This window comes from Pan paniscus, chromosome 11 (assembly GCF_029289425.2).
Source record: "Pan paniscus chromosome 11, NHGRI_mPanPan1-v2.0_pri, whole genome shotgun sequence".
Lineage (NCBI taxonomy): Eukaryota > Metazoa > Chordata > Mammalia > Primates > Hominidae > Pan > Pan paniscus.
The window spans coordinates 91,583,031-91,596,809 of NC_073260.2; the positions used below are offsets into that span (position 1 = coordinate 91,583,031).

General features: G+C 43.5%; 1 protein-coding gene and 1 pseudogene across 2 annotated transcripts in view; both read left to right on the top strand.

Moving 5' to 3' along the window:
• APTX (aprataxin) overlaps nt 1-13,779 on the top strand; it is a 71,903-nt gene that overhangs the window by 20,476 nt on the left and 37,648 nt on the right. The gene's annotated exons all lie outside the window — the stretch shown is intronic.
• On the top strand, nt 3,895-7,814 carry LOC106635103 (EKC/KEOPS complex subunit LAGE3-like; annotated as a pseudogene).

Below are 13,779 nucleotides of genomic sequence, written 5' to 3' on the forward strand. Positions count from 1 at the left end.
GCTGAGTTTTGAAAATGGGAGGAGAGCAGTGGACAAAGCACAGGGGAAGGCTATGCTAAGGTGTGGAAGAATATGATGTTTTTAGGAAATTGCAACTAATTGGATATAGCCATAGCTAAGGGAGCTAGAATAGCCGGAGGTGAGGCTTCAAAGCTAGTTAGGGCATGCCTTTGTCTGTTGGTATATATGGTACCCTAAGAATTTTGAACTTTATCCTTGGAAGCATCCTCATGCTGCCTCTTCAGCCTTTTCTCTTTCATTAATTTTAACTGTGCATTCCAGTCACAGAACTATCCGCAGTTTCCCATATACACCTTTTCACCTTTGTATGCTTTTGCATTGGCTGACAGACACCTGATTTTTTTCAATCTTAGGTGTTGCCTTCTCAAGTATCACCTCTGGTATAAAGTTTTTTGTTTAAACCAACCGTTAATAAACGTCTAATATTACCAGGCAGTGTACTAGGGCTTTGTAATACAAAAATCACGTGAGTCAGGCCGGGCGCCGTGCCTCACACCTGTAATCCCAGCACTTTGGGAGGCCAAGGTGGGCAGATCACCTGAGATCCGGAGTTCTAGACCAGCCTGGCCAACTTGGTGAAACCCTTCTCTACTAAAAATAGAAACAATTAGCCAGGTATGGTGGCACGTGCCTGCAGTCCCACCTTCTCGGGAGGCTGTGGCAGGAGAATCGCTTGAACCTGGGAGGCGGAGGTTGCAGTGAACAGAGATGGTGCTGCTATACTCCAGCCTGGTTGACAGAGCAAGACTCTGTCGAGTCTCAGAAAAAAAAAAAAATCACATAAGTCGTGGTCCCTGCCTTCAAGGAGCTCACAGCATAGGGAACCAGAAACAAACAGTTGAGTGTTAAATGCTAATAAAGGAAGAGCAGGGGGTGCATGGTGGCTCAAGCCTGTAATCCCAGCACTTTGGGAGGCCAAGGCAGGCGGATCCCTTGAGTCCCGGAGTTTGAGACCAGCCTGAGCAACATAATAAGACCTCGTTTCTACAAAAATTAGAGTTAGTGTGGTGGTGTGGGCATGTACTCCCAGCTACTTGGGAGGCTGAGGCAGGAGGATGGACCTGGGAGGTCAAGGCTGCAGTGAGTGGTGATTGCACCACTGAACCTCAGCCTGGACGACAGAGCAATACCTTGTCTAAAAACGAAACTAACAAAAAAGTTAACACTTTTAAGAAGCATTCTTACGTAAAATAAAATAAACTAGCAATAACTTTGTATGTGGTCTTCGTTTGTACAGAAATGGGATCATTATACAAGCTGTTTACAGCTTGCCCTTTTCACTTTGTCATCTTACTATGTCAGGATAAATAACTAATCTGCCTTGTTATTTTTAATGGCATAGTATGTAGGCACCGTAATTTATTCTCCTACTGATGAATATTTCAGCAATTTCCAGTGATTTACAAACTGCTGCAGAGAAATTAGCAAATACAGCTTTGAGTACTCATGCAAGTATTTCTGTTGGATGGACAGCTAGAATTGAAATTGCTGAGTCAACATGAATGTAGATTTAAAATTGTAATAAATAAGTTTCCATACTGGTTTGTAACTGCTTCCAGCAGTGTGTGAGTGGGCCTTGCCAATATGAGGGCCTTTTGTTGTTAAATCTTTGCTAAGCTTGGAGATAAAAAGTGATATCTTATTGTTTCGAGTTTCTTTGTTAGTAAGTTTAACCGTGTTTTAAATGTTTACTGACTCTCCTGTCAACTGTTCATATTATTTTACCATTTTTCTGTGGTGTAATTCCACTATTTTAATAATAGCCCTTTTAGGGGTAGATATTAGTCTGTCATGTGTTACAATTGTTTTCTTTAGTATATTCTTCGCTTTTTACTTAGTGTCTATATATATTTTTTTCGGCCATATAAAGATTTTAATTTTTATGTAGATAAATTGTGACTCTTCCTTTTTGGCCTTTTTCTTCTCTCCACCTTCCCCTTCATCAGTCCAGCATTATAAATATAAATCTGTTGTCCCAGGTTTAACAGGTTACGTCTAGTACTTTCATTGTTTCCCTTTTTTTTTTTTTTTTTTTTTTTAAATTAACAGCCTTGATGTGTTGCCCAGGCTGGCCTCGAACTCCTAGGCTCAAGTGATTCTCCTGCCTCAGCCTCTTCAGTACTTGGGACTACAGACACCTGCCACTGCATCTGGAATCATTGTTCCATTTTAAACTTAAATTTTTTATTCCATCTGAAAGTTATTTTGGTGTAAGGACTGAGGATTATTTGTAAGTAACTGATCTTTATTTTTCTCCAAATGGCAAACTAGTTTGTCTAACACTAATCTTATTTTTCCTGACTAATGTGAAATCCGCCCCCCAACCTTCTTTTTGTATGTGCAGAGATAGGGTCTTCCTATGTTGCCCAGGCTGTTCTTGAACTCCTGGGCTCAAGCAGTTGTCCTGCCTTGGCGTCCCAAAGTGCTGGTATTATAGGCGTGAGCCACCACACCTGGCCACCACTTTTAATGTATACTTAATTTCCACTGAAATACATGGTACTACTTCCCTTCATTGTTCTTGCTTTTTAGAATATTCCTTGTATTTTTTTAATATGTTTATTCTTCCAGAGGAACTTAGGAATATTTCTGGCAGATTCCCCCCAAATCCCATTGTGAGTTTTATTGTGATTACAGTGATTTTATATATCAGTTTGGAGAGAATTAACACATTTAAAATGTCGAATCTTCCTACTCATGAACATATAACTGTATATTTATTTTCTTCATTTTTTAAACTAGGTCTTCATCATTTCTTCTTAAATGTGTTACTAGGCATTTTTTGTTGTTGCTGTCATGGATGGCCTCTTTTCTTACCATTATATTTTATTTCAGTGGGATATTTCATACTTACTTTTTTTTTTTTTTGAGACAGAGTTTCTCTCTTTTTGCCCAGGCTGGAGTGCAATGGAGCCATCTCGGCTCACTGCAGCCTCCGCCTCCCAGGTTCAAGCGATTCTCCTGCCTCAGCTTCCCAAGTAGCTGGGATTACAGGCATGTTCCACCACGCCTGGCTAATTTTGTATTTTTTAGTAGAGACAGGGTTTCTCCATGTTGGCCAGGCTGTCTTGAACTCCCAACCTCAGGTGATCTGCCCGCCTCAGCCTCCCAAAGTGCTGGGATTACAGGCGTGAGCCACCACGCCTGGCCAATAACTCAATAACCACATGGCCGTAAGTGTTCATAGAGGTAGCTGGAGATGGCTGGAGGCCTGGCAGGAGCAAAGTAATAAGGGCTTGGGCATTATGCTAAAAAGTTTGAATTTTGTTTTGAAGGCTCTTGAGAGACACTGGAGGATTTTAGGGATGGGGTGATGTAACCTGTGACAGCTGACTTTTTGTTTCTTTTCTCTTTCCTCATCTGTTCTTTCTTTTGTGAGGACCTGCCAGGCACTGCGCTAAACACTCTACAAACGTTGCCATATTGTTATCCTCACAGTAACCTTGTTTTAGAGCTGATTTGATTACATTTAAATTTCACAATAATCACTTGGGTGCTAATGCGAAGGTTGGATTCTTAGCAGGTTGTTATGGTGAGCGATCAGATCAGAAATGATGAGGCCTAGATAGAAGAAATGGAGAGGGAGAAAAATAAATACAAATATAAAAACATGTAAAGTCTTCAGGTAGAGTCATGGTGACTTGATGCAGAGGTAGGGAGGAGGAATGACTTCCAGCTTTCTGGCTTGAGCAACAGGATGGTTGGAGATGCCCTTCCTGGGGTAGAGAGCCCAGAAGGAGGAAGAGGAGGAAGAAGCCAGGGTAGGAGCAAAATTGGGTGAAGGAAAAGGTGAGTCCAGGTTTGAATGAGTACAACTACAGCTATACTTTTTTCTTTAGTTTACAAAGAAAAGGAGTCGGAGCCAGGGCGGTCATGTGGGACGTGGATGCAGACGCAGGCGGAGGCGCCAACTGCGGGGATGGCTAGGGTGATCACAGCTGCCCCGGGGGCGCGGACACCCCGGCAGCTCCAGCCAGCGGAGCTCCCCCACCGCACGTGTCAGGTCCTAGCAGAAACGCAGCGTCTGTGGCCAGGGGCCAGGAATGCGGCCGCACATAGTCACCCTCAGCGTGCCTTTCCCGACCCCCTTAGAGGCGGAAATTGCCCATGGGTCCCTGGCTCCAGATGCCGAACCCCACCAAAGGGTGGTTGGGAAGGATCTCACAGTGAGCGGCAGGATCCTGGCCGTCCGCTGGAAAGCTGAAGACTGTCGCCTGCTCCGAATTTCCCTTATCAACTTTCTCGACCATCTTTCTCTGGTGGTGCGGACCCTGCAGCACTTTGGGCCCCCAGTTTCCCGCTAAGCCTGGCCTGGGAAAATGGGGCGAGGTCTAACCTTGCGTCTCCTCCTAGGCAGTGCATCCATCCTCCCTAGGGCAGGGAATTCCCACAGTTGCTACTTTCCCGGGAGGGCCTCATGGTCGGCCTGTACTGCCTTTGTGTGCTCAGGGGTCCCTTGTTTTCTCTGGTTCTTAAATGTTTGTTACCACAGAAAATAAAACTGAGCTACTATTAAAAAGAAAAAAGAAAAATTTTTATCGGCACAAAGTGGAAAGTAAATCCTAACTAAAATGCTATTTTTTATGTTTGTATAAATTAATTTAAATTTCTTGGAATATTTAGTTTTTAATTAACTGGGGCCAGATTTTTATTTATTTATTTATTTTTTGAGTAGCACCAATTTGTTGTGGTTCTTCTCTTCTGACTACGTACAATTTCAGTCTTTTTTATGAACTCTCTCCTTCATTCCTACCTCCACTCACCACCCCTCATTTTTTTAAACTGAACTTTATATTTAAGAATAGTTTTAGATTTGCGGAAAAGTTGTCAGGATAGTAGAGTTCCTGTTATTCCGCACTCAGTCTTAACCTATTGTTAAAATTTACATTAAAATGGTACAGTTCCCACAACTAATGAATCAACGTTGATACATTATTATTAACTAAAGTTCGTTCTTTATTTGGGTTTCCTTAATTTTTCCCTTTTCTGTTCCAGGATCCCACCAAGGACACCACATTACTTTGAGTTGTCATATCTCTTTAGTCTCATCTTGACTGTGACAGTTTCTCAGACTTTACTTATTTTTAAGGACCTTGACAGTTTTGAGTACATATCTTTCTTTTTGAGACGGAGTCTCGCACTGTTGCCTGGGCTGGAGCGCAATGGCGTGATGTTGGGTCACTGCAACCTCCGCCTCCCAGGTTCCAGCAATTCTCCTGCCTCAGCCTCCCCAGTAGCTGGGATTACAGGTGCCTGCCACCACGCCTGGCTAAGTTTTTGTATTTTTAGTAGAGACGGGGTTTCACTATGTTGGCCAGGCTGGTGTTGAACTCCTGACCTCGTGATCCACCCGCCTCGGCCTGCCAAAGTGCTGGGATTACTGGCATAAGCCACAGTACCTGGGGAAGTACAGTCTTTTTTTTTTTTTTTTTTTTTTTTTTTTTTTGAGACGAAGTCTTGCTCTTGTCCCCCAGGCTGGAGTGCAATGGCGCAATCTCGGCTCACTGCAACCTCCGCCTCCTGGGTTCAAGCGATTCTCTTGCCTCAGCCTCCCGAGTAGCTGGGATTACAGGTACCTGCCACCACGTCCGGCTAATTTTTGTATTTTTAGTAGAGATGGGGTTTCACCATGTTGGCCAGGCTGGTCTCAAACTCCTGACCTCAGGTGATCCGCCCACCTCGGCCTTCCATCGTAGTAGAGATGGTGAAACCTCATCTCTACTAAAAATACAAACATTATCCAAGGTGTAGTGGCACGTGCCTGTAGTCCCAGCTACTCGGGAGGCTGAGGCAGGAGAATCACTTGAACCCAGCAGGCAGAGGTTGCAGTAAGCTGAGATCGTGCCACCGCGCTCCAGCCTGGGTGACAGAGTGAGTCGTCTCAAAAAAAAAAAAAATTAAATAAAAAATAAAATTTTGGTTTTCATTTCTGACTCCTGGCCAGAGGTCCTAAAACCGTTGAAATTTCCTAAGTGATAAGAGTGAAAGTGGTATCTTGTTATTCATAACAAGCCCCTTTCAATCACATCTGAGATTATATTAATGAAGTGACTTTTGGAGAGCCCGAAAATGGGAGGGGTGGGGGGGCGCTGGTTGCTAGGGCAACTAACCAAGTGATAGAGGGTTGGAACTTTCAGCCTCACACTATGACCTCCAGGGAGGAGAAAGGGGCTGGATATTACCAGTGGGCAATGGCCTAATCAATCATGCTTACATAATGAAGCCTCAATAAAAAAAACCCTAACCAAAGGGGTTTGGAGAGCTTCCAGGTTGGTGTTGGAAGGATTGAGCTCCCGGAGAGGGCCTTGAAGGTCCGTATCCCTTCCCCAAACTGAGAAATGTAAAAATTATTTCTAAGTTCTGTGAGCTGTTCTAGCAAATTATTGACTCTAAGGCGGTTGTGAGAACCTCTGTGCTGTGGTCTGAATGTTTGTGTCCTATCAGAATTCATAAATTGGAAATCCCCAAGTTGATGGTATTCAGAGATGGGGCCTTTGGGAAGTGACTACGTCATGGGATTAGTGCCCTTACAAAAGAAACCCAGGAGAGCTTGTGAGTCCCTTCTGCCATGTGAGGACACAGCTCTGTCTACAAACCAGGAAACAGGCCCTCACCAGACACCCATTCAGCTGGTGCCTTGATCCTGGACTTTCCAGCTTACACAAATGAGAAATAAGTTTCTGGTGTTTGTAAGCTACCCAGTTAATGGCATGTTATAGCAGCTCAAATAGTTGAAGACACCCCGATTCATAGCCAGTCTATCAGAAGAAGTACAGGAGACCCTGGACTTGCTATTGGTATCTTAAATTGGAGGTAGTCTTGTGAGACTGAACCCTTAACCTGTGGGATGTGCAATAATGTTGGATAATTAGTGTCCACATTGAATTAAATTGTAGGATACCCAGTTGGTATCTGCAGAGAATTAGAGAATTGTTTGGTTTGAAGCCCCTCCACCCCCAACATTTGGTTCAAAGTATTATGAATAGAGGAACAGTTTTATTTTTAGGCAAAGATTTTTGTCTGTTTTGTTTTATAATATATCCCAAGCATCTAGAACACTGCCTGGTACAGAGTTGGTACTCAATAAATTATGAATGAATATGCATTTTGCCAGAATTTGTGCCAGGTACTGGGCATATAGTTGTGAAAAAGTGGAGATGGTTCCTGGCCTCTTAGAACGTCCAGCCCAGCACTACACAGTCTGGTGATTTTTCTGCCTGCCTGGGCTGCCCTCCTCTAACATCAGAGTGCCTAATTGCTGAGCTCAGAGTAGACTTTCCTCTGAGCAGTGAGTACTTTTCAGATAGTTTTGTTTTTCTGCTTCTTTTAATTCTAAAAAAATGGGGGGGGAGTGTAATGCATTCTATTTAGTCACTCTAAGTTAAAAGTCCACAATTTTCCTCAATACAGAGACAAAATAGTGTTGTCTTTAAAGCTCCAGCCTGGTAGAAAGCCAAAAGAAGTCGCGAGGTACATTCAGTTTACTTTTTCTTTCCTTTATTTTTTTAAACCTAAAGGAAGATGGTTGTAATGTTTTATACTACCGAAGAGTGAAAGGATATGCAGTAAACATGTTTATTGCTGTCTTTTTTGTAAACTGGATTGCCCATTTATGAGATCCTGACCTATTTCTTGAGATCTTCTGTGTGCTGTTTGTTGAAATGAATTTTTACATGGCTAAAACGCTTAAGAAAAAAAGCTAAAATTGAGTGTATTGAGAGAGTATCTGCTGGTTCAGCACACTTCAGATGTTGTGTCAGCAACAATACTTTCTCTCACCCTATTCTCACACAGGCAATCACACCATCACGGGAAACTCCAAGGTTGGGAATATACCTGAAAAGTGGAAAGAATTCGGGAAGAATACTGCTGCACAGATATGAGACTGAACAAAATGACTTTTAATAGCCCTTCAAAATCTCAGACTCTTGGTCTAGATAATACGAACTCCTAGATACCATTTGGCATCGTTTATTTAAAAAAATTTAGTTGATAACATTTTGTGTATATACATCTTCTAGATAATTATTTTAATTCTTCACCTCACCTTGTTGTCAAATGTATTCTAACTTAAGTTTGATATTTCATCTGAATTTCCTTCCCTGCACAAAAATTCAGATGCGGATATGAATTGTTTTGCCCCATAATCTTGTTGTCAGAAAAAAATTGATGAAAGGAAACTCTCATGGAAATAGCTTTGATTAGTTATAAACAACTTCAGTGTGTCCTATAAGCCCATGATATGACACCAAGATCTACTCTGTAAGATTAAAAAAAAGTTTTCTTGCATGCATGTGGCAGCAACCTTGTTTTAAGATTGGTGTATTGTGACATTCTCAACAAAACACAGAACAAAAGAAAATACAGGCCGGGCGTGGTGGCTCACACCTGTAATCCCAGCACTTTGGGAGACTGAGGCAGGCAGATCATGAGGTCAGGAGTTCAAGGCCAGCCTGGCCAACATGGTGAAACCCTGTCTCTACTAAAAATACAAAAATTAGCGGGGCATGATGGTGTGCGGCTGTAATCCCAGCTACTCGGGAGGCTGAGGCAGGAGAATCACTCGAACCCGGGAGGTGGAGGTTCAGTGAGCTGAGATCGCGCCATTGCACTCCAGCCTGGGCAATAGAGTGAGGCTCCGTCTCAAAAAAAGAAAAGAAAAAATACAACTCAGGCAATGACCCTTATGCAAGATTTCTCTAATGCCTTTGATAATTTATAAGGCGTTATTATTTGTGTTCCCACATCACGCAGTGTACACACTTCCATCATAGCATTTGTGCAGATGTGTATAATGTATTATAAACATTGAAGGCAATGCTTTCTTCCAGAAGGGTTTACAGCCACTTCCGAGGATACAACAAACAGAGACAATATACCCCAAGATGCCATACATTAAAAGTGTGGAGAATGAAAAAAATAAAAACATGGGTAGTAACAAAATGGAACCAGAGACAAAGCTAAAATGCATACAAGAATGACCTTCACATTTGATACAGCTGGGCCATGAATTTGTCTCTAAACTGACAACCTCATTGGTCCCACAATTCATGGTATCTGAAGATAAAACATCAATCCAGTACTCTGGAGAAGTAAAACTATTCCTAGAATGGAGATCAGATTGGAATGTCTCCCAGGGATGCTTATAAAGAGCACATTGTGTTATGTGAGGAGCAGTGTCCTTGACAGTATCCCTGACCAGGTGACCAGTGTAGAGGGATGCCTTTGATGGCAGCACAACAAAGGGCAATTTGCTGAGCTACAGCAGTACTTCTAGGGTGGAGGACTGTCTTGGTGATCGTGGCTTAGCAATGTTTTATCTCCAGCACCTAGTAAAGTAATTGGCATATAGCAAGTGTCAAGAAGTGTTTGTTGAGTGAATGTCTAACGGACAAGACCCAGTTTAAGGGCCCCCTTTAGGGCGGCTCCCCTGATTACCAAGACCTGATGTCCTGCTCCCCAGCTATGCATCCTTTTGTTAAGGATGTCCTGCTGCTCCCCAGCTATGCATCCTTTTGTTAAGCTGTTAAGTGGTACAGCTATGGAATATTTATTCTACTGTTGGGTTAAACTGCCATTTTCTACCACCTACCATGATTTCTAATAAACTGCCCTTTAGATATTTTTGTGTTAAATTTCCCACATCTTCTCCAAATATGGGAGTGAGGCCAGGGGTGTTTGTTCATACACACTTGCTGGTGGTGTAGTGGTGGTTCATCAAGAAAGTCCTGTACTTACCAGACTGAGAGGTCAGTCCTCAGGTAACCTTATGAGTGCTATTGGCTTAGATTCCTACATCCAGGTTGTCCCTCAGAGCGGAGGCAGGGCTGGTAATGGTGCCAGAGTAGGCCTTTGCCATCAGTTTCTATACTGAGCATTGGGAAGACCTAGGCATAAGCCACAGTGGTATCAGCATTAAAAGGGACTCTGCACTGAATTAGCAGCTACTGACTAGGGTCTCTTTACACTCCTGTTGGGATATTGGAGTTGGGTTGAGTGCATAGGTTGGAGTTCAGTTATTTTTAGCTGCCAGAGTTAGAGCCCTAGGGGTGAGGCCTGATGTAAAAGTCTTTCTTCCTGGTGGTTGCCCTCACCTGTCATTTCTTTCATCTCCTGTTATCATTGACATTGAAAAGGCATTTTAGAGCAGGAGCTTGGTCTTGTTTTTGTTTTGTTTTTTAGACGGAGTCTTGCACTGTCGCCCAGGCTGGAGTGCAGTGGCGCAATCTCGGCTCACTGCAAGCTCCGCCTCCCGGGTTCACACCATTCTGTCTCAGCCTCCTGAGTAGCTGTGACTACAGGCACCTGCCACCATGCCTGGCTAATTTTTTTGTATTTTTAGTAGAGACAGGGTTTCACCATGTCAGCCAGGATGGTCTCGATCTCCTGACCTTGTGATCTGCCCGCCTTGGCCTCCCAAAGTGCTGGGATTACAGGCATGAGCCACCACGCCTGGCCCTCCATGAGCAGCTTCCTACCTGCCTAGTCATGATGTTGTCTTCATCGTGAAGAAGTTGTGATGAAGATAACTGTTCATCTGCTGTGTAACTTTACCTTTTTCTTTTTTTCAACAGCAATGGCACTGTCAGATCTAGGACGGGAAACTGGGAAAGGCATTGTAGTGGCTAACAATACAAATTCTGGAAACTGAATCCTGGCCACGCCACAAACAAGTTACTTATTTTTTCTGTGCCTCAATTTCCTTGTCTGTAAAAGTGGATAATAATAGTATCTAGCTCATAGAGTTATTGTGAAGAGTAAATGAGTTAACATGTACAAGGTGTGCAGAAGAGTATCCACATGTAAATAAACATTAGTAAATGTTTGCTAATAGTAATGGTCATAGAAATTATCCTATTCAAACAGAGGAAATAGTAGAGCTAGTAAATCAATATTACATTGATTTACTAAAATATTGATTGAGTACCTACTATATGTCAGGGTCTTTTCTAGGTCAGTAAAACAATGTTGACTGTGACAGACACAATCCCTTTTCTCATGGAGCTTACGAATGATTGGGGCACAGACATTAACATTTACACAAGTATATAAGGCAACTCTTCTATTAGGAAGTTGAGCCTTGACCCAGATTTCAGACAATCTTATGACTTCCAGAACGTGGTAGGAATAGTGCCCCCACCCTTCTTTTAAAAGGGAGTGTTCTGGTTATCTAATGCTGTTTAGCAAGCTGCCCTCAAAATTGGTGACTTAAGGTAGCAATCATTTATTTAATCAGAATTCCGCAGTTGGGGCAGGGCTTAGCAGGGATAGTGCATCTCTGTTCTGTGTAGCAACTGCTAGGGTGGCTTCCCTAGGGCTGGAGGACCCACTTCCAAGCTGGGTCACTCATATACTGGCTGTTACTGGCTGGGAGCTCCGCTGGGACCTCTCCTTCATGTGGCTAAGTTGGGCTTCTTACAGCATGGCAGCTGGATCCTTTGAACAGGAGCACCCCAAGAGGATAGGCCACAATGTGTAAGCAGTTATTAAGGTTCTGCTTGCATTGTACTTGGTAATGTCCCATTGGCAAAAGCCAGTCACTCAGCCAAGTCCAGTCAATGTGGAAGGGGACTATGCAAGGGTAGGAATTCTGAAAGGTGAGAATCAATTAGGTCTACTAAAGTAATTGGCTACCACAGAGAGAAAGGCTAAGTATACATTTTCTAAAAAATTTTGCGTTCTTTTTTTTTCTTTAATCATGTATGCTATATCCTCTCTCTCTAAAATATCCAAGAAGTCATACAGGTGAAAAGTAAGGTCTCTTGTGAATCAAAGCCCTTTGGAGGGTGGTTAAAATTTTTGTTACAGGGCTCATAATTTAGGAGCAATATTATTCTATGAAAGCAGAAGTTTTACTGTGGTTAAACGTATGGTGAAGACAGTTGTTGAAATAGTATTATTTTCACATAGACAGCTGGAGCTTTGCTTGTGAAAAGAATGACAAAGTAGAAGTGTCTCGGGGTTGTCTGAATGGTGTAAATGTGTAGACATTCAAATTTGTTGTCAAGAGGGACCAAACCATGCTCAGGAAAATGCCACTGGACGTCCAGTCTGAAGTGCAGTAAGAAAGACAAGTGGGAGAAAGAGCAGCAATGCAATATTGGAAAGACTAGCAGTAAGGAGACTGCAGGTTCAGGAGAGTGGGCTCAGCACTGAGGCTGTGAAAGGTGAGCGTGTGCTGCAGCTGTCCTCAGTAGACTGAAAGCTCCTTAAGGGGAAGGGCTGTGTCTGGCTTGTTGACTCAACATGGACCCCACTGCGTGACACAGAGAAGGCACTCTTAAGTGTTTGATGAATGGATACATTTAAAGAAACGCAGAATTGGAAACCATTCCCTCTCTTTAAGATTCTGGTGCCATAAAATAATTAGAGTAACCTTTTAAAAAATATGGCACTTCGGGCGGGCGCGGTGGCTCACGCCTGTAATCCCAGCACTTTGGGAGGCCGAGGCGGGTGGATCACAAGGTCAGGAGTTCGAGACCAGCCTGGCCAAGATGGTGAAACCCCGTCTCTACTAAAAATAAAAAATTAGCCGGGCGTGGTGGCAGGCGCCTGTAATCCCAGCTACTCGGGAGGCTGAGGCAGGAGAATTCCTTGAACCTGGGAGGCGGAGGTTGCAGTGAGCCAAGATCGTGCCACTGCACTCTAGCCTGGGTGACAGAGCAAGACTCCATCTCAAAAAAAAAAAAAAAAAATGGTGCTCCACTGATTAAAATCCTTTAATGGTTTCTCATTTCACCCAGATATCCACATGACTTTTTTCTTCTTTCAGGTCTGTGCTCAAGAGAGGCCTCCCACACTACCAAGACATCCTCACCACTTTTTTTTTTCTTTTTTTTTGAGACGGAGTCTCACTCTGTCACGCAGGCTGTAGTGCAGTGGCACGATCTCAGCTCACTACAACCTCTGCCTCTCAGGTTCAAGCAATTTTCATGCCTCAGCTTCCCAAGTAACTGGGATTACAGGCGTGCACCACCACGCTCTGTTAATTTTTGTACTTTTTAGTAAAGATGGGGTTTCACTATGTTGGCCAGGCTGGTCTCAAACTCCTGAGCTCAGGCAATCCACCTGCCTTGGCCTCCCAACGTGCTGGGATTACAGGCGTTAGTCACCACGCCCGGCCATCCTCACCACTTTCTATATCCCACTTGTTTTTTCTTTATAGCATTTATCCTCACATGACCTGTATCTTTCTTTTCTTATGATCTGCCTCACCCATTTAGACTGTAAGATCCTTGAAAGCAGGAACTTTTTTTTTTTTTGGAACGAAGTTTCACTCTTGTTGCCCAGGCTGGAGTGCAATGGCATGATCTTGGCTCACTGCAACCTCTGCCTCCCGGGTTCAAGCGATTCTCCTGCCTCAGCCTCCTGAGTAGCTGGGGTTACAGGCACCCGCCACCACGCCTGGCTAATTTTTGTATATTTAGTAGAGACGGGGTTTCACCATGTTGACCAGGCTGGTCTTGAACTTCTTACCTCAAGTGATCCACCCGCCTCAGCCTCCCAAAGTGCTGGGATTACAGGTGTGAGCCACCACGCCTGGCGAACGCAGGAACTTTGTTTTGTTCACTGTGGTAGCCCCAGCTCCTAGAGTGATTCCTGACATGTAGAAGTTGCTCAGAGTTGAATGAATGAATGAATGCACCAGCCAATGGAGAGCTAGAGTTGCTTTGGTTTCATCTGACTGGAGGCCAAGACCCTGAGACTGTGGGATGTGGGTATCCGTGTGGGCTCCTATAGCCATGTCTCTCCCACTTG